Source organism: Coenobita brevimanus, chromosome 88, assembly GCF_032717465.1.
Source record: "Coenobita brevimanus isolate Jiangsu-jjx chromosome 88, ASM3271746v2, whole genome shotgun sequence".
NCBI classification, from domain to species: Eukaryota; Metazoa; Arthropoda; class Malacostraca; order Decapoda; family Coenobitidae; genus Coenobita; species Coenobita brevimanus.
In genome coordinates, this window is record NC_137041.1 from 17,896,151 (window position 1) to 17,916,165 (window position 20,015).

Sequence of the window (20,015 nt, forward strand, 5' to 3'; positions counted from 1 at the left end):
CTTGATTTTGGTTTTACAACATTGTTCATTTTATTTGTGTTCTGGTTTTGACCCCATAGTCATTTATACCGATCATAACCCACTGAAATTCCTTAGTAAGTTTAAAGATAAATATCAGAGATTGACAAGATGGAGTCTACTTCTTCAGAAGTATTCATTAGACATACAACATGTCAAGGGGAAAGAAAATGTTATTGCAGATTGCTTATCTAGGCTTTAGACAGATTGTTTTAGAGTAATAAGAAATTTCCTTTGTAAATTTCTTTTTCTTTGTGGGGAGGTGTTACATAGCCTATGATTTCATCATCCTTTGTATAATTCTAATGTACAGTATGCTGCATGTTTGATCACGATTCGCCACGTGGCTTCCATAGTGACCAGGCTTGCGTGTTCTACCTCACTCCCCCCTTCTCCCCCTCATAGTAGAGTAAGTCGTTCTTTCTGTTGTTCAGAGCAGGATTGTCAACTCTTTGTCCCCTATCCCTTCATTTGCGTGTCCTTCTTACAAGTTGAATCAAGCTCTGCCGGCCCCCTATATAATGTGCTCAGTCTCTGCATTAGTTGCCACTTACATCTACTCCTCATGTTGTTCACATCTCTGTCCTCCCCTGTATAGTATATTATTATTTTGTGAGTGCTCAGGAAGTCTCCAACCATCTAGCTGCTGTATAATTTGAGTATAAGTGTTGTTACCATTTTTCTTGTACTGTATAGCATAAGGCGTTAATTCGTAAGCCTGGTAAGGTTATTGCTGTCAGCCAGTATTAATAATATTTTGTATCTGTAATAATATATCTTCCTTTAACTGAGCATTATCCGGTTTTCTCATTTTATCAGGGCTGACTTAGATAAATTTGCTCTTGCTAATTTCGTGTTAATAGAGGCTATTGCAGTTAATCATATATGTAACCTGTTTTGCCATTACATTATCCTTATGAGTCCTGAATGTTTAGTTGTTAGTTTGAGCATTAAACTTTAACTTGTAATTTTACCTAAGTCTCTTGTTTTGAACCTGGAACTTTGCGGGACAGTAGTGATTTTAGTATTCTCACTTGAAGTGTTCATTATCTCTCTCTGTTCCGTAATATATATATATATATATATATATATATATATATATATATATATATATATATATATATATATATATATATATCACAGGGGCATTTGTCTTCTTAGTGTAATAGGAAAAGTATTTGGTAGGATACTAGTCTTATTGACAGAGTTAGAAAAATAACCAAGGAATTAGTTGGAGAAGAATAGAGAGGTTTCAGGAAGGGAATAGGTTGTGTAGATCAGATTAATATTCGTCCTTAGGTCTTTCATGGACAAGTTTCTAGAGACGGAAAAGAAGTTGTATGTGGCCTTCATAAAATTGAAGAAGGCATATGACAGAGTGGATATACAAGGAATGTGGAAAATATTAAGAACGTGTAAAGAAAATGAGCAACTGTTGAATGCCGTGAAAAGTATGTATGAGAGTGCTAAGGCTACAGTGCGTGTGGATGGTGAACTGACTTATTTTTTCTATCTGAATGTTGGATTGCAATAGGGATTTCTCTTGTCTCCATGGTTGTTCAGTCTGAATATGGACAGGTTATAAATGAGATACAAAATAGGGCAGTAAATGTTGGAGTGACTCAAATGAGAGAGGGCAGTATTTGGAAACATCTTGTACTGCTGTTCGCAGATGATACAATACTATTAAGTGAAGACGAGGGGGAACTACAAGGCTTGATGTATGAATTTGAGAGAGTGTGTAAGGAACGAAATTTAAAGGTAAATATAGGGAAGAGGAAAGTTATGGTCTTCGAGAGAAATGAAGTTATTGAATGTATAATGAGGTTGGATGATGAGGAAAAGGAAAATGTGAGTGCATTTAAGTACTTGAGTAGTGTGATAAGTAAGGACGGAAGTTTGGGTGATGAAGGGCATGAAAGGGTACAGCAGGGAAGAAAGGTTGCTGGTTCTTTGAAAGCAGTGATAAGACAAAGCGAAGTGGGCATGGAATTTAAAAAGTCGTAGTATTGTGATACCAACCCTAAAGTATGAAAGCGAAGCTTGGACCTTCTTGGTAGGACACAAGAGTGAGAGCAGTGGGAATAAGTTACTAGAGAGCAGCATGTGGAATTACATGGAGAGATAGACTGACAAACTAGGAAGTGATGGAGCATTGTGGTGTGGATGTGGATGAGACAGAAAGCGTTAGGAAAAAATATGCTGAGATGGTTTGGCCATCTGGAGAGGATGGAGAGTGGGAAACTATCGAGAGAGTCTGAGTGAGGTGGAGGTGGGGAGAGGGAGGGGGGGCAAGGATGAGATGCAAGGATGGAATGGAGAGGTAAATGAGTGAGGGGGGTGTGAGCTGGGAGGAGGGAAATAAAATGGTAGGGGACAGGGCGACACGGATGCGATTTGTTTGTGGTGACCCCTTATGGGATTAAGGCGTCTGGCAAGAGATAGACAGATAGACAATAGTCTTTATATATCCACGGGGCATGGCAACGGGAGCAAATACCGGAACAGGTGGAAGCTCCATATTAATTATCGAATAACCCTCCTCGCTCACTAAACAAGTTTTTCGCTTTTGTTATTCTAACGGACGGGATGAGGATATTAATAATCTGTTTCTTTTTTGTTCGTGCATTATTTGAAAAAACCTAGAATGCACAGTCATTTTCTCTGTTTCCACCATGCCATTTTTTAAGGGCTGGTTTCCGTCAGCAGTTTGGTCGCTGGTGCTGATGAATGGTGAGTTGGGAACAGAAGATAGCTGGTATACTGTATGTAAGCAAATTTAAACAACATCCTTGATACAGCCAGATATTAACCCAGGTAAACTATATGAGGCCCTATGCATCCCGTGGGGTGTCACAGGAAATGATTGATTGAAACTATTCACTGTGACCGTCTGCTTCACACACACACACACACACACACACACACACACACACACACACACACACACACACACACACACACACACACACACACACATGTGGAAGTTATATTTTGGTAACGTTTTCACTTTCATTATGTTAAGTTACTCACATGCAGTCTAACAATGGTTATGTTCCAGCCAATTGATTTTCAAGGTTTGATGTGGTACAATATCCAGTGAAAGGTCTACATGGGGTATACGTTGATGTGTGACACTCTGCAAGCGGACTAAAGCTAGTTTGTTAATGACCTAGATCATCTTAACCCCTTCAACCACGTATTTTTCGTTCTATTTTTGCTATTCTTCGGAGATTTAATTCTGCATAGGACACTCGTCGCAATGAAGGAGTTATGTCCAGCCCTAAATAACTTACCTACTCACCATTAGGACCTCTCCTATACTGAACAAAATCGTCGGGTAGTAGCAATAACACGGGACCAAAATTCTCTGTCGTGCTGAAATCGCTAAAATAGCATCAGTGAGAAAGCAAAACGATTCGGAAATCAGCGTTTCTACGAGAACTGAGGTCGCTGTGGTACTTGCCTCCCCCCCAAAAAAAAAAAAAAAAATGGAGAAGACAGTCCTAAAAATACAGCTAGAATGTCCGTGTCTCAATTACCGACACAATGTGTGTGTGTGTGTGTGTGTGTGTGTGTGTGTGTGTGTGTGTGTGTGTGTGTGTGAGAGAGAGAGAGAGAGAGAGAGAGAGAGAGAGAGAGAGAGAGAGAGAGAGAGAGAGAGAGAGAGAGAGAGAGAGAGAGAGAGAGAGAGAGAGAGAGAGAGAGAGAGAGAGAGAGAGAGAGAGAGAGAGAGAGAGAGAGAGAGAGAATCACAGCGTTCATAAGTACTTTGATCACAATTACTCTCCACAGATACACCACATCACTAACATACCCAACATCATCCTGGGTGGTGATATCAACGCTAAGTTGTCGGCCTGGAATGTCAACAACCCTGATATAGACAGAAGGCTGGTACTACAATCCCAGAAAGTTCATCTTTTCATACTGAACAATCTAGATCAACATACCCATATCCCACACTAAGCCCTCTTCCTCCCATCATCCCCAGACATCACTTCTGCTCCCCAAACCTCGCTCCCACTACATCTTGGAGAGTGGTCAAAACCCAAGGTTCTGATCACCTCCCAATCATCATCACTACCAATACCAGATTTACCCCAGCTGTCCACAGACACACATACATTAATTATTAGAGAGCCAACTGAGAGGCATTTGCAACTGAAACAGAACAACATTCGAAACACTAAACAGTACACCCATCACAAACATCAACACTGCTGTGCACACTTTCAATACAGTAATACAAAATGCAGAGAAAAGACACATCCCTAGTGGTAACAGAAAGAGACACAACCCCAACTTCACACCAGAAATTCAAGGCCTCGTCAATCAACGGAACGCACTGCGACACTCCCCAACACCCCATACACAAGACACCGTACAACAAATACAAGTACTCAACACTCAAATAAACAATAAAATATCAGAACAGCAGACACTAAACTGGAATAATTATCTCCAAACACTTGACCACAAAACAAACACCAGTACACTCTACAAAACACTAAACAGCATCACACTCTTCAACAGCAACACTACACACTCACATGCCGCCATCAAAACAACAGACACCATACCTTCAAACAAACAACAAGCAAACTCTCTCATCAATCACTCTTCACAAGTCAGCCATCTAAACCGCCACCCCGAAGACCGACGTATCATCCGACGTAAGAGACAGTTCCCCACAGACCCAGACTACGCATATTTCACTTACAATCAGACGAAGCACAACATTAGCAACCTTAAGCATCCATTGCCTGTGGACCAGACAACATAAGCAACATTCACCTGAAACACCTTGGATCACAAGGCATACAAGCACTCACCAACATATCAAACTACAGCTATTCACACAACATAATACCCGACATCTGGAAGCATGGCATTATCATCATTATCCCTAAACCCAACAAATACCCCACGTTACGTTCCTCACACCGCTCCATCACACTCCTCTGCACCCCCTCTACAGTCACTGAACGACTGGTACTACAACTAGTCACACCTCACATTCCCCTAGCCCAATCACAACATGGCTTTAGGCCACTACACTCCACAAACACCCTTCTTACAGACCTTACACAGAGAGTTTTCGATGGCATGAATTCAGCTAGGCCACCACACAGAACACTCCTAGTCACACTGGACATCAGCAAAGCTTTTGATGCAATCCCCCGCCACAACCTCACAAACATGATACTCAACACAAAAAGATGGTTGGCAAACTACTTAGCAGGCATATGTGCACACGTAACATTTGCCTGTCAGTCTTCTTACATCAGAAACCTCACAAATGGCGTCCTCCAAGGATCTGTTTTGTCCCCTACACTCTTTAACCTATACATGCACTACATACCCACACCCCACAGATACACAGCTTCCTATGCAGATGATATAACACGTACATGTACGCACCAAAACGCAAACACAGCTGCACACATCCTCCAACCTTACCTCAACACACTACACGAATGGTTCACCACAAACAGGCTCAAAATAGCCCCAGCCAATCTACAGTGACCCTTCTCACAAACTGGACAGCAGAACACAGTCACATCCCGCATCTCACCATAAACAACACTCCCCTACCACACACACACACACACACACACACACACACACACACACACACACACACACAAAATCCTTGGTGTAACATACAATACATCAATGTCATTTAAACAACACATCACAAACATTAAAAATAAAATAACACCAAGACTCAATGCCTTGAGGTCACTTGTCCATACAACATTCGGACACAACAAAGAAACCACCATCACAGTTTACAAACAATACATACGTTCAGTGATGAATTATGCAAGCCCTGCCTGGGCTCCTAACCTCACCAAAACACACTACAACACTCTACAGACCATACAGAACAAGGCCCTAAATATAATCACAGGCTGCACAGCTACTACACCCACAGACCACCTACATGAAGAAACCAAAGTCCTCAAAGTCAAGGATCACCTAGACATGAGAGGCACCCAGATTCCTGCTGCATCCTCCACAAACCCACATAATCTACTGCTTTACATGGCAGCACATCCACCCACACCAAGGATCATCAAAACAACACCCAGCACACTATATCATACACAAATACTGTCCTCTCTCCCCCCTCGCCCACCTCAGACAAGCTTCCAGAAGCACATCCACGTTCAGATCACTCGCTGCTCTATTCAGTCACTTAAAGACAACACAGAGCTGTATGCACGGCCCCTTGACATCCACCCATCTGAGTCCTATCTCCCTCGTGAGGACAGGGTCCACCTGGCCAGGCTGAGATGTGGGCACCATCCAGCCCTCTTAAGATACCAAAAGAGGCTGAATGACTCTGTCGCTGATGCCTGTCCAGGATGTAACACAGAACCTCATACGATTAAGCACATTATGGAAGACTGCATTGCACACAATCACTTATGCCAACAACACAACATACACTCTTTGAGAGCTCTGTGGGAAAGCCTGGTCTCGGCCATGGCCTTCCTAAGGGACTCGGGGCTATTCGGCCAGACTGCCTAGGGAACAACAACTACTACTACTACCACTGTGATCATTTACTGGCCCTGTAGCTCCTGAATAAATTTTGATTTCTCTCCTGTCTATTAATCCATCAATCCCACTCTCTTTGTCTATCGATATCTGTCTCTCTATATCCATCTGTCAAATAATACATATATCTAATCTAACTGTATATCTATCTGTTTATCTATCCATATTTATCCTTATTGCTGTCTACATGTCTACTGCCTTATGTCTACCAGTTTATGCATATATATCCCTTTTCTAGTCAAGTCTTCTTTTCCCTAGTGGAGGACTGGTTTGAGCAGTACAAGTAGCTCATGAAGCACTCTAATTCATATGTGAAAGTGAATTATACAGCACTGGAGATAAGTTGAGACCTTCATGACACCTCCTGCTACAAATATTGGTTTGGTGGTGAATTAACACTGATTAATATATTATTATTACCTCCGCCAAGGAGGTTATATTTTGCCCCATGCTGGTTTGTTTGTTTGTCTCTCTGTCCGTTAGCATGATTACTCAAAAAAGTTACAAACGGATTCTGATGAAATTTTATGGAAGGGTGGGCCAGGGGCCAAGAAACAAATGATTAAATTTTGGGGCGGATCCGGATCCGGAGTATTGCGCAGAACATCTCCAGAACTTCTAACTGAGTTTCAATTAAATTTGTGGAAAGGTCGGCCATGGATCAAGTAAGAATTGAAAAAATTTGGGGGCAGATCCGGATCACGATCCGGGTCCTATATCCAAGGATCCGAATCCGGGATTACTCAACAAGTTAAGAACTGACTTGATGAAATTTTGTGGAAGGATGGGCCAGTGGTCATGGATGAAATTATTAAATTTGGGGGCAGATCCTGATCCAGATCCACGGTATCCCTCACAATATCTCCGAAAGTTCTCAATGAATTTCAATTAAATTTTGTGGAAAGGTGGGCCATGGACCAAGAAAGAATTGATAAAATTTTTGGGTGGATCAGGATCTGGATCCTTTTTAATGGCAATGGCCTTGGCAGAGGAATGCGCTTTCAGAGCGCTTTCTACTTATTATCATTATTGTTATTAATATTATTATTATTTCATTATTATTATTACTTCCACCAATGAGGTTATGACTTTGCCTGCATTGGTTCGTATCTTTGTTTGTTCGTTGTTTGTCTGTCTGACTGCCAGCAGCATTACTCAAAGTTATAAACCGATTATGAGGAAATTTTGTGGAAGGGTGGGCCATGGACAAAGGAAGAACTGAATAAATTATGGAGTGGATCTGGATCCGGATCCTATATCTGTGGATCTGGATCCAGATCCTTTATAATGACAAAGGTTTTGGCGGAGGTATGCGCTCTGAGTACTTTCTAGTAATGTTGTTGTTGTTTTATTTGCTGTAGGTGTTGTTATTGTTGTTTTATTTGCTGTAGGTGTTGTTATTGTTGTTTTTGTTGCTGTATACTATTACTGTTCATTGTTGTGCTTGTCAGAGACCGGTACATTATTTCGATATATATTAAACTTAGGAAATTAACAAAGTCCGTCAGACGTGTTGAAAAAGGAGGATTTGATGGACATTACACACTTGATATTTTTTGTGTACACCCAAAAACACTAATTTCTACCCCCTTAGTACCCAGAGTTGCAGCCAGTGAACAACCAGGCAATCGAACATCCCCAGACCCACAACCCACATCCCCCAGCCCCAGTGTAAGCATTGTTGGATAGATATGGAATGGTCAAAGCTGGTGAAGTTACAGTGTGTCATTATTGTTTTTATAGACAATCAGAACCAGTAGGGGTAAGTATATAGAGGTATTTAATGTGTATTGCTGTGTCTCTATCCACAACATATGAGAAATGCACAAAAGTGAAAGAAGATCTACAATGTACTGTGTTTTTGTTTATATACTTATGTCCTATATTACGATACAAATAAGTATAATATAGAGAAGAGCATCTGTTGAAAAATATGATGTCTTTTTTGATACATTCTCATTCTCACCTCCACCCCCCTTCTCTCTGGGTTCCAGTCTTGATCTTCACCAAACGTCTCTCATACTCTCTTGTCCCTCACTCCCACCCAATGTTAATCAACATAAACAAAGATAATGATAAAATGATCCGTCAGGTATTGATCATATTAACCCTTTCATGTGTGGATAAGTTAAGTTTTGTGTTCCACAACACATCGTGTTTTTTCCGCTCCCCACTGCCCGCTCTGTGCTCCAAAAAAGTGAATTCTTGGCTTATTTTCACCACCCAAACATATTTATTTTGCCAAAAGTCCACATATTCCTATTCGTTGATGTTTGTTCTACACAATAAACAACAATAAAAAAACACTATACGTATGTTAACCCCATAAACGCGGGGAGTCACTTTTGTGATGCTTGGGCACAATGGATCATACCGTGGGGTGTCACTTTTGTGATTCTGTTTTTTTTTTAATTCTCCCGGGCTTACAAGTGGTGGCTTGTATCATCTGTCAGTACTGCCAATGTCCAACACTAGTCAGCACTCCTAATCTCATCTGTACTCCCGTCCATTGTTGACAATTTAGCCATTTTTCCCCATTCTTGACTTCCCTCCCTATCTGCCCTCCATTACCCTCTCCTCTCGCCTGCCCAGCCGCGCTGCGCTAAGCAAATTTTCCCCGGAATTTTCCACTGATTTCATCCATTGAAATAAGCCCTATGCCCTATTCGTATACAAAATAATATATACAGAAAAGAAATTTTTTAAAGTGATAGTGCCATACACCTGGAACTGGCTAATTATCACCTGACAACACCTCATGTGCACTCATTCGCTAATTTCCATCGGTAATTTCCCCTTGAGATATGGCGTGTAATCTAGTCTCGTAATAAAAATATATATATGTGAAAGGAAGGGAGAAGCCTAAGTGATATTTACATTCACCTGGAACTACCTATTTTTTTATTTATTGTCGAGATTTCCTACCATTCATTTCATAGCATGTAAATTAGCAGCTGTCACCTTATTGACATTGTCAACCCTTGCCTTCCCATATACGCCATGGGAATCAGTTCCTTGTTGTCCTCTAAGGTGAAACCATGTCGCACTCGCTCCCCGCCATTTCCGCCACTTCTGCACCCATTGCAAAGGGCCCTGTGACCTCTACCCCTAGAAAAACTCGTGTGGGAAGCAGTAAAGGACTTAGTGACTCAGCAGTAGAACGTGAACTGGCAGAATTATCTATGATAATGATGGATAGTGACTTTGATCCTTCGGGTGAATCATGTGATGAGCCTGGGGAGGAAATCGTAACAGAAACTCCTAGTACGAGTGCTTCAGTGTCCCAAGTTATCCCTAGCTCCAAGGGAAAGGAGCCGTTAGTGCAGCAAGGGAAGGACTTTGGGAAGGGAGTGAAAACGTGCCGGGTTATCCCCAGAACAATGGCCCCGCCCGCCATGAATCCCAAGGTGAATCCCCTCCCCGTTCCCCCAGCCCCACTTCACTAATATCTTCCTCATCTTCAGCGGAATTTTTTCCTGAGTCTTCATCGTCGGAGTCTCAACCAGCACCAACAGTAAAGGCAGGCCGTAGGGGACGAGGTAAATCCCTGACTTGTAAAAGTAGAGTACCAACTAGAGTAAGGGCTGCTAGTGCTACACGGCAACCTAGGGTCAGTGAGAGTGACCTTGAAACAGCCCAGTCTGCCTCACATCCACCCTCCACCCTCACCCACCCTACACTGCTACGACAGGGAATCCTGGACGCCTTCGTGTGGACGGAAGGTTCCGATTTCGTCCCTGAACATCTCCATTTCGATGAGAGTTCCTCAGGGATACAGCCTGCCTTCATTCTTGACGAGGATGCTGAGTGTGTGGACTTCCTTTTGCCCTTCCTCGATGATGAAGTCATGCAGCACATATGTGATGAGACTAACAGGTACGAATCACAACGTGCTACAAGTGGTGCAAGTGCAGCGACGATGCAACAGTGGACCTTGCTGGGAGTGTAGGAGCTGTATGTGTTCTTCGCCCTCATGCTTCTCATGCCACACTCAAAGAAGCATGAGTTGGAAGAATACTGGTCAATGGACTCCTTACTACCCTTACCCACCTTCAATAAGTACATGGCCAGAGATCGCTTCCGGAACATCATGGGAAACCTGCACTTCATCAACAACGATGTACCTTCCCAAACCGACCCACTCTGGAAGATCCGGGAGATTCTGAGCAGAATGAAGGATAAGTTTATGTCATTCTTCCACCCCTTTCAGAAGGCTGTCATAGACGAATCCTTGGTTTTGTTCAGAGGACGTCTTAGGTTTGTACAGTACATTCCAAGCAAACGCCATTGCTTTGGAATCAAGTTCTTTGTACTGTGCGACTGTAAGACGGGGTACATCCTTGACTTCGTCATCTATTCAGCCAGCACTGTCGATCTGGACAAAACACACCCCCTTGGCTTCTCAGGCTGTGTAGTGAAAGTGCTGCTTGAAAGGTATTTTGGTGGGAATCATGTGCTGTATACTGACAACTATTATGCAGCACCAAAACTTGCTAAATATCCTTCAGAGCACGGCATCGGCTCCTGTGGCACTGTGAAGAGCAATCGTGCCCACTTCCCCAAATTCCCAGAGGCAGGAAACTCTCAGCGAGGAGACGTGCACCTACGCAAGTCTGAGAAGATGCTGGCAATACGGTGGCATGACAAGAGGGTCGTGCACATGCTCACTACCGTACACAAGGGGGAAATGAAAGACAGTGGGAAGGTCGACCGTAGGACAGGCGAACCTGTGAGGAAACCTGATGCTGTCATCGATTATAATATCAAGATGCAGCTGGTGGACAAGTCCAACATGATGTTTGGAGAGATCGACTGCCTCAGGAAGAATACTAGGTGGTACAGGAAAGTTTTTCTGCATCTCATGGACATGACGATGCTGAACGCCTTCATCCTGTACAAGATGAAGGTAAAGCCACCCAAGTCTTCTCCTTGAGGTTGTTTGCCAGGACTTGTGTTCAGCAGCTGCTTGAGAGATATGGTTGGGTGACAGCAGCAACTCCAAGGCGCCATGCTGTAAGACTTCCCAACAGACTTGAGCAGAGGGCGTACATGAATCGGCACAGACTGGTGCAAATGCAAATACCTGGCACAACCAAGAGGAAGGCTTCGATCCACAGGTGCCAGGTGTGTGCACATACCACCCGATGCACACCTGAGCACAAACGCACCTCTCGGCAGTGCGCTGAGTGCCAGGTCCCCTCTGTGTTACCTGCTTTTTTTATTACCACAGCCTGAAGCCATTCTAAAAGTGCAAGTGGAAAATGTAAATAATGTGTAAATAATGAGTAAATAATATGTAAATAGCAATTGAAAGCAATGGGCATAAATATGATGGAATAGTGTAATATAGTTTTATAAGTTACTGCAAGTGACAGTGCATAACATAGTGTAAGTAAAATGGAAGTGTAAATATTGAAAATACAATAGAAAATGTAAATAGAAATAGAAATAATTAGTAATATAAGAATATGAGTACAAATACTTGAAGTTATGACAGTGAAAGTGAAACCTTGACTCTCTACGTATTTTACTGAAAGAGAAATTGAATGCCTACAGTGACAATAAACTACTATTACTGAAGGAAACTTATGGATATAGACTTCATATATATATATATATATATATATATATATATATATATATATATATATATATATATGTATATATATATATATATATATATATATATATATATATATATATATATAAATGTTATATAGTAATAGGAATATAAAGTGTGAGTGTTTTTATGAATAATAAATGACAGAATACCAGCGGGGAACGAGCGCAAGTGGGAGGCTCGTACACGCTCGTAATTTTCGTTGCTTTCACAGTTTTTTTTTTAGTATGGATTCCAAACTTTTGGAAAATCATAGAATAGTGTTTCTAGTGATAGTATCAGGCTGTGGTAATCATATTACGGGGTGACTGGAAGTGTAAAGTGGAGACTTCGTTACCCAACTTCAGAGGTCTCCACAAGTCCTACGGTACTCGACAAAAGCTCAACAAACATCCCAGGAGAAAGCTGAAGGTATGTGCCATAGGCATATATAATTTTAATATTCTAGGACTAATAACTGATTTTTGGCAAATGTTTTTAGAAAGTCTGTTGGAGCACGAACATCCTAATGGGACAGGCAAGTTGCGCCAAAACAACCCTGCGGTTTAGGGGTTAAGGCCATGTGAATAAACATTCGGGAACACACATCTCACTTCCCAACATCATAAGTCAAATGTTTACTAATCAATCTCTACATGATATATCATCATTGGAAAGAGAATTTTATTAGCTTTGAAATGGGTGCAGGTCCCAGCCTGATAAGAGGTATCGTGTTCTAGTAATAAGCGAAAAAATAAAACCCATTTCCGACAGACAACTGAGTTTTTATTCAGGGAGCTCTAGCGAAAAACTTTTCTCAGCAGTGTTGTTTTTATTTTATCATCCTATGCAGAATTTCATTAGCATTTATTTGGGACCATAACAGTGATCCTAGGCCTCATAGTTTTCAAGAAAAATGCAAAAAAACTACATTGTACCCATGACATGTCATGACTGTAGGGCTGTTTCCTGCCTCCCTCAAAGCTACTGCACGTATTTCACCAATTCCTTGTCCACTAGATGTGCACACTATCTTCATATGATTTACTGTCACAATTTTTATAGCTGAAAATTCACATTTGGTGCAGGGTAGAGGCAGTGTAGTTGATTAGAAACAGTAGCACAATCTTCATTGGGCCAACGGCTGATAATGACCAGGGATGCTTCACAAACACCAAATTTCCTATTGGAAACACCAAATCTAATCACAACAGTGCCCAAAAACTATATTTAAGCACTGCTGGTATAGTGCAATATGTTGCACGGCCGGGACGAAGTTTAAGAGTGGAAATTTAAAGGGCCAAACTGCACAGTACCTCCCCCACTCACAGCTCATTTGGTCCTGAATAACCTGTCCGTTCTCCTGCCAGTATCGGGACCCCCCAGTTGCCAACTCATTACTTTTGATGAGCGCTGGGCAAGTTATGACGCTTCCAAAAATGACGCCGATTGGCCAAAAACTTTTTTTCTAATGAGGGTTTTTATGCTTTAATGACGACAAAAGCGTCAGTGAGTATAGGCGCAGCCAGACCCAAAAGTCGACCAATGTGTCAGCGAGTGCGAAGGGGTTATTATTATCACACACCTCTGTATTAAACACCAACAAATCAGTAACATACACTATTTCGATATACCTGCCAACTGTTTCATCCTGTTGTAAGCCAGTAGATGACATACTCACTGCAAGTTTGACCTTATGTTATGTTGACATATGGTTGTTTATCATTAACACAGGTTATGTAGGGTTTTGGACGTCCGTTAATTCATATTAATGTGGCAATTTAAGCCTTGTATTTTAAACACATCAGGTTTATGTTCCTGTCATTACTGAATGAATGAAATGAACCAGGGATCGGCTCTGATGAACCACAATTTCTCTGTTGTAATGAAAATATTCCGACCTCTCGTCACAACAGTGACATAATGTCATTATGTATACGACTGAATGTGGGTCAGTCATATACATAATGACATTGTGTCACTGCTGTGACAAGAGGTTGGAATATTTCCGTTTAAGCAGAGAGTTTGTGTTTCGTCAGAGCTGATCCCTGGTTCGTTTCATTCGTTCAGTAATGATAGGCACATAAACCTTTTTTCTTTATAAGATAAGGCTTAAATTGCCAAATTAACCTGCTGTGTGCCAGTGCCATTTTAAAATGGCTTAAAAATAAAACGTTCACTGTGATCACATTTTTCAAGATTAATGGGTAAAAATTGGCAGGCATGTATGTAAACTGTTCCTCTATCATGCCCCAGGCGGTCAAGGCCATACACCCACTCACTCCCCCCCTCACGCTCACTCTGCCTCACTCTGCCTGTGTGCTTCACCCAGTGCTGTACAGAGTGAAGGCATGTTGAAACTATTTTCACGTAAGTGTAGGGACTATACATAGTGAAATCAAGTTGTAAATATTTTCTTGTAAGTGTAAGTTCTGTACTTAGTTAAGTGAAGTTGTAAATACCTTCTTGTAAGTGCCAGGACTGTACATAGCGACGTCAGGTTGACCAATCTTCAAGTATATGTAAGACAATGCATTCACAGTGAGAGAGACACGCAAATTGTGACAGATGTTGAAGTAGTAAGTAATCAGAAAAGTGTACTGAACATTGCTATACCTTCCCAGCATAAATACCTGAGTCTACCTTACACAGAGAAAGGCATCTCTCACCTACTTGGCGAGAGAGCAGGTATACCTGTATATGAGTATGCAGGACTCAATAAAGCATATTTGGAGAGTATTTTAATGGTGAAATTCGTTATTTTCGCATCAGAATCTATCATTTTAACCAAAAAAAGGTCAAAAAATGGCCAGCACGGAGGCGACCCATTGGGCTAAAAATAGCTGGCATGCAGAGGGTTAATATGAGTTAACGGATGTCCAAAACCCCACATAACCTGTGTTTGCGATAAACAACCGTATGTCATTGTAACACAAGGTCAAACTTGCAGTGTGTATGTCATCTACCAGCTTACAACAGGATGAAACAGTGGGCAAGGATACTGAAGTACTGTGTGTTACTGATTTGTTGGTGCTTAATATGGAGGTGTATGGTAATAGTAACATGATCAAAACCTGTCAGATCATTTCATCATTATCTTTGTTGGTTAACAATGGGTGGGAGTGGGGGATGAGAGGGTATGAGAGGCGTTTGGTGGAAACTTAAACAGGAACCTAGAGAGAAGGATGGTGTATGTAGGAGCGAGAATGTATGTGAAAAGACATCATATCTTTCAGCAGGTGCTGTTCACTATACTATACTTATTTGTAACATAATATAGGACGTAAGTATACAGACAAAAACACATGATACATTGTAGATCTTCTTTGATTTTCGTGCCTTTCTCATATGTTGTGGATAGGAGCACAGTATTACACATTTAATGCCTTTACACACTTACCCTACTGGTTCTGATTGTTTATCAAAACAATCATGACACATTGTAACATCACCAGCTTTGGCCGTTCCACATCTGTCCAACAATGCTTATATTGGGGCTGGGGGAGGGTCGGTGGGTGTGGGGGTGTTCGATCGCTTGGTCGCTCACTGGCCACGACTTCGGCAGCAAGGGGAGGGGGGAAGAAATCAGTGCTTTCGGGTGTACATGTTATGAGTTTTTATTTATTTTTTTTTTTTATGCGAGGAAGAAGGAACCAAAGGCCATGAGCCCGCAGTAACAGTTCCCTCCAAGAGAAAAACAAAATACAATATAGAGCCAAATTCAAGATCCGATCATTTTGAGATGCCTGGACACACTGCGTTTGAAAGACTGGAGATCATAGGCAGCAGGAAATACAGACAGAGGGAGACAGTTTCAGAGCTGACCTGTTGCATAAATGAAAGACTGGGAGTAACGGTTAACTCTTGCATTAGAGAGTTGGACAGAAAAAGGATGAGAGTTTGCTGCCAGACGGGTGCTACGCGCCCGTCGTAGAGGTGGAGGAATGCAAGCAGACAGTTCAGAGGAGCAGTGACCATTAAAGTAGCGATAGAAAAGAGATAAAGATGCAACAGTGCGGCGAAGAGACAGAGGTTGAAGGGAGTCAGTAAGAGGAGGAGAGTTAATGAGACGAAAAGCCTTTGACTCCACCCTATTGAGAAGAGCTGTATGTGGGGAGCCTCCCCACACATGAGAGTTGTACTCCACACAGGGGTGGATAAAACCCCTGTATAGAGTCAACAATTGAGCAGGGGTAAAGAAAGAGCGGAGTCGGCTTAGCACACCCAATCTCTTGGAAGCAGATTTTACAAGAGATGTAATATGATCTTTCCAAGATAAGTCCCGAGTAAATGAAACCCCAAGCATGTTCAAGGATGATTCAGGATTAAGATGAATATTATTAAACATTAGTGGGTATACCTGTGGAAGATTTTGTCGGGTTGATAGGTGTAAGAACTGAGTCTTAGATGCATTAAAGACAACCAAATTATTTTTACCCCAGTCAGAGATACGAGCCAAGTCAGACATTAGGTGTGCCATAGCCTCATCCCTTGTTTGTTGAAGTAACTGTTGAGATGGGCGTTGCGGGAACCGAATGGAAAGGTGAAGGATGGAGTCATCAGCATATGAGTGGATAGGGTTAGATGTACAGCTTAGAAGATCATTGATGAATAAAAGGAAGAGAGTTGGTGATAGGACAGAGCCCTGAGGAACACCACTGTTGATAGATCTAGGAGAAGAACGATGGCCGTCTACAACAGCGGCTATAGAACGACCAGAAAGGAAGCTAGCGATGAAGGCACAGATAGAAGGATAGAAACCGTAGGAGGGCAGTTTGGAAATTAAAGATTTATGCCAGACTCGATCGAAAGCCTTTGAGATGTCAAGTGCAATGGCAAAGCTTTCGCCAAAGTCCCGAAAGGAGGATGACCAGGAGTCTGAAAGGTAGGTGAGAAGATCGCCAGTGGAGCGCCCCTGACGGAACCCATACTGACGATCGGAAAGAAGGTTGTGATAGGAAAGATGCCTTGAAATTTTTCGATTAAGAATTGACTCGAAAACTTTTGAAATACAGGACGTTAAAGCAATTGGACGATAGTTGGAGGGTTGGGAGTGGTCACCCTTCTTTGGGACTGGCTGAAAGAGAGCAAACTTCCAGCAAGAAGGAAAGGTACAAGTTGACAGACAAAGATGAAAGAGTTTGCCTAGGTAGGGTGTAAGCACAGAAGCACAGTTCTTGAGAACAACAGGAGGGACCCCATCAGGCCCATATGCCTTGTTAGTACTGAGGCCAGTGATGGCAGAAAATACATCAGCTGAAGAAATTTTAATGTCAGCCATGAGGAAGTCAGAGGGGGGAAGTGATGGAGGAACAGCACCGGCCAGTTGACCATAGTCAACTATGACTGCCGCAGAAGCGGGAATGTACAGTAGTTTTAATATGTCCACGGTATAAGGCTACGGGAGCGGATAATGGAACAGATGTGAGCAACAAATTTAATGCATCAAATAACCATCCATGCTCACTATACACGTTTCTCGCTTTTGTTATTCCAAAGGACGGGATGACAGTTTTAACAAACCAGTTTCTCTATTAGGCTGGCATTGTTTGAAAAGCCTAGAGTGCAATTAACCCCTTAAGACCGCAATTGTTTCAGGCAGGGTACCTCCCACAACCGCAATTCGGGGGTATTTTGGCGACTTTCACCAAGGGCAAATTGACTGTGTTCTGGCTAAAGAGGAAGAATTTACACACCTGACAAACCAATCCGTATCCCCGTAGGTCTAATGGTTACCGCACAATAGCACGTCAAAGTTTAAAAAAAGTTTATGATTGTTACTCCTCGAAAACAATCGAAAACATGAAAATTTTGATAACTACCTATTTTTCTTATTGAAACAGGTCAATTCAAAGTGTTTTGTCACACCAGCCATGAAAACAGGTGTATGTAGGTGTGGGGAGATTACTAGGCTGTGGGGAGATAAAGTAGGCTGTGGAGAGTAGGCCTATAGGTACGGGGGTTGGAAATAACCAGCTTTTTGCATGAAAAGAAAGCACTTCATTGTGTTCTGTAACATCTACCATAAGAATAGGTGTGTATGTAGGTGTGGGGAGATAACTAGTGTGGGGAATAGGCCTACAAGGCCTTGGTGGTAATTGGGGAGAAAAATTTTGGCAACAACCAAATTCTCCTGTGGAAACCCACCATTTCAATGGGATTTGTCATACCAGCCATAAAAACAGGTGTGTTATGTGGGTGTGGGGAGATAAAACAGGTGTAAGGAGTAGTCCTACAAGGCCTCATAGTCATTCCAAAACTAACAGACGCATATAAATGTTTATAACCATCAAGGACATCAAAATAAAGTTGAATAATGCTATAAATGCATGCATAAGAAAGGAAAAAAAAAACAATAATTTGTTTCCGATTTCTCTTTTTACTGTCCCAACTTCTCGTTACACATTTATCACACCATTACAATTATCACATTATCATTACACTTCATCACACTTATCATTACAGTTTCGGCAACAACCAAATTCTCTTGTGGAAACTCTCCATTTCATTGGAATTTATCACACCAGCCATGAAAACAGGTGTGTTTGTATATGTGGGGAGATGAAACAAGTGCGGGGAGTAGCCCTACAAGGCAGCATAGTCTTTCGAAAACTAACACAGACGAACACTACTGAGAGGTGCTAATCTGGGCAGGTAGGGAGAATGAAAAAATAATATTAATAAGATGCATAGTATGTAGTACAACATACAGCATTCTCCAACTACATACGTACAGAAACTGGTAGGTAAGAAGTGAGAAATGAACAGTGAGGTGTAAAAATTTGGGAAGAAGTAGAAATAATATGAAACAGGTACGTACAGCTGGCCACACTCCCGCGAGGTCCACCCAGCATTGTCAACGCTGGCCGAGATACTAACCTCGAAACACTAGTAGTGAGCTCCGCTCGAAGCATTCACTGGTGGAAGGGAGTGGTTCTGAGGAGAGGGGGGGGTTGAGCGAGGAAGGGGGGGTTTGAGGGAGAAAAGGGGCTTTGAGGAGGGTGGGGGGGATACCTATACACGAGAGGTGAGGGATGACGTTGGAGGCAGCTGAGTGGAAGCTTTGATAAGATACGAAGATATTACTGGTAACCAATTATTTATATTTTGATACCTTTATTGTCAAGGTTTAGACCCTGTGAAATAGTAACACAATAACTGCTTGGAAATCATGAACCAGAACGCTATTATTAAATATAGCAATTGTGAAACCTTAATATTGCATGTGGCAACTGCTGACACCACTAGCACACACCTCCATATCCTCCTTATCTAGCATTACCTAACAGTCTATAAAAGTGGGCTCGCATTATCCCTCACGTGATAGCGGGAGTGCGATATTCTAGATACCGTAAAGTAGCCTATTTCATTCAAGATAACCAGAAAGAACTTATTATAATTTCTAAAGCCCTTAAGTGACTGTATTGCGTTCGAATGTGTTAATTAATATAGTCAGAGTGTAGATAATATTTGTTATTATTATAGTAATAATAGTATCAGATGAATATCCAAGTAACCCACCCGTGTCTGCTGTCACTTCCTGTAAAAGAACAATAACAAGTTACAATCTGCACATTTCCTAATGTAATTAGAAATTTTCTTTATCACACTTTCACATTTCCTTATGTAATTATAATTGTTCTTTATCACACTAAATGCTTCCTGGTGTTCAGTTAAAATAACTTTCAGCATTAGGTAGCAACAAAAAAGCTATTAGAAATAATTACACACACCATGCCAATAAATTCAATAATCTTGAGAGAATGGGAACAATTACGTATAGATCTAAACATCAACCTTTTGAGTCACAAGCGTAAACCAAGAGGAT